A 2654-nucleotide genomic window follows, 5' to 3' on the forward strand; every position below is an offset into this window, starting at 1 on the left:
TCAGGGTTAATGACTCCTGTATTTGCATTTTCCTTCTTTCCGTCCTTTTTCAAGCCAGTCATTGCATCTGTAGATGAAGTCTCGGGAGCTCTGGTGGAGCTGCTGGTTAAGCATGAGACTTCTAATGCCAAGGTCAGCGGTTCAAACCCACCAGCTGCTCTGTGGAAGAAAGCTGAGGCTGCCTGCCCCCTTGGATGATTCACAGCCTGGGAAACGCCACACAGGGGTCAATGGGAGTCAGAGTTGACTCAGTGGCCAAGGGAGACGATGCCTAGGCTGCTCTTCCAGAAGATTCCACCACGTCCATTTCCATGGGAGCCAATCACATCGTGGCCTTGTCTAGTCCAATCACCAAGCGCGGGTTCACGCAGTCCTCTCAGGTCGCGTCGGGTTCCCTGGTGCCATTTTGCCCTGAGACCCAGGGGCCGGCCCCTGGCTCTGTCCACCACAGACCTGCCGTGACCCAATGTGACAATGACCGTGTGAGGACAGTCAGTGTAGACATGCACCAAGTAGACACTCAGAGCGCGTGCTCTGCTGTAAACGGAGAGGTTACGAAGTCTCTCTCTCCGCCCTCCCCCGCTCCCTTTCGTTGGACCCAGTCCAAAAATTAATTCTTTCAAATGTGATTTATGTGAATTGAAATTAAATTTGAATGGCCTCGGGCTTCCCATTTTGCTTTTCGATTGGTGTGTGCATGTGAGGTAGAACCAGGGTGTGTGTGTGTGTGTGTGTGTGTACGTGTGAGAGATAGGGAGAGACTGATGGAGGTAGAATCAGTGTGTGTGTAAGTGTATGTGCATACGTGTGTGAGATAGGGAGAGATTGATGGAGGTAGAGTGTGTGTGTGTGTGTACATGCGAGAGGGAGAGGTTGATGGAGGTAGAATCAGTGTGTGTGTGTGTGTGTGTGTGTGTGTGTGTGTACCTTGAGAGATAGGGAGAGATTGATGGAGGTAGAATTAGTTCGTGTGTAAGTGTGTGTGTACATGTAAGAGGGAGAGATTGATGGAGGTAGAATCAGTGTGTGTGCGTGTGCGTGTGCGTGTGTGTGTGCCTGTGAGAGATAGGGGAAGAGAGAGTTTGGGACGTGCACATGAGGTAGAACTGGTGTGTGTGTGTACGTGTGAGAGACAGGGAGAGATGGGTGTGTGCATGGGAGGTAGAATCAGTGTGTGTGTGTGTGTGTGTGTACGTGTGAGAGACAGAGAGAGATGGGTGTGTGCATGGGAGGTAGAATCAGTGTGTGTACGTGTGTGTAAGAGAACGGGAGAGAGAGAGACTCCAGAGGGGTGTCGGGCTGAACGTGCTCTGTTAGGTTTGCTTTTAAATATTTATTTGTGAAGTGTAAATCTTGCTCCCACTGAAGTCTCCTCTGGAGAAGCAGCTCCACGCTGGGTGTTCCCTAATGGACCCGTGGAGGCTCCTTGGAGAGCAAAAGGGTTCTGCTCCATAAACAAGCATCCTGGTGTCCGCCTCCTGCTCAGTGGGGCCAGAGCTGTGAGGCAAAGGGGCGCTCCGGCGAGCAGCCTGTATGTACCCCAAGCCCACTGTTGCCCAGTGGACTCAGACGGCAGAGCAGGAGTGCCCAGAATGCTCCCGAGGCTGGGTCTTCATGGAGTAGATGGCCCCATTTTCCTCCTGAGGGTTCGAACCAGCAACCTCTGGGTTGGCAGCCTAACGCACATCCCCTGCGTCACCAGGGCTCCCAGCCTACATAGACTGTTTGCTGCAGAAATGTCTAGGTGCGTGCAGAGAGGGTGATGAGCCCGTCTGTGTTGGGCGGGTGGTAGAGACTAGGTTGGCGGGGCAGAAGAAGAGATGGACAGTAAGGAGGGTCCTGCAAGGTGGGTCCCAACAAGGTGGACCTGGGGACCCGGGGGTGGACAGGTAAATGCTCTGGAGGTCGAATCGGCCTGGCTTGATAAGGGGTCATTGGAGGGAGAGAACATTCCCAGAAGTTCTCAGCTGAGCACCTAGAAGCAGATGCTCCCACGAGAGAAGGTGATGTGGTTGGGGGAGGGGACCAAGGGGGCACAGGCGGGGCTGACCAAGTTAGACAGTCCTTCTAGAAGGTGAGGCACAGGCTGCAAGCCAGGTAACCGGCAAGTGTGCCCCTGGGCTCAGGGAGAGTGAGGAAGGGGGGGGACACGGAGAAGGAAAATGGGGCACCACATGGCAATGGAAGAGAGAGGCTGGTCACCGGTGAGGTGGAAGATGGTGCTGTGACCAGGAAAGAGGGGGGAGGGGGGAGGCTGGTTCTGACCCGAGGCCCGGCCTGCCTGGTCACCGAGGGACTGCATCCCAGGTGATGGCACGTGTGGGTCCGCATTCCACTCGGGGACTCCGCTCCAGCTGTCTGACCACATGCCACAGTGTCCAACTAACTCTCTTTGGAGATTCCCAGACTTCTTGTCTGGAGCCAGGCCCCTCACCATGGATTGGGGCTGGCGGGAAGCCCCCCAGCTCTGACCTGTGAGACCCACAAAGGGACTGGCCCTCCACATCAGGAAAGAAGAGAGGGGCCACTGTCCTCAAGGCCACGCTGGGGCCCCTCGTGACAAAGAAGAGCTGCTTGGGGTCTTCGTGGCTGGAATCAGAATGGTAGCCCGTGGCCAGGCCTTTGTTGAGCGGCCCCACAGGGTGAGATCAGAA

The sequence above is a fragment of the Echinops telfairi genome, unplaced genomic scaffold (assembly GCF_000313985.2).
Source record: "Echinops telfairi isolate 266 unplaced genomic scaffold, ASM31398v2 ScPeMD7_23;HRSCAF=83, whole genome shotgun sequence".
Classification (NCBI taxonomy): Eukaryota; Metazoa; Chordata; class Mammalia; order Afrosoricida; family Tenrecidae; genus Echinops; species Echinops telfairi.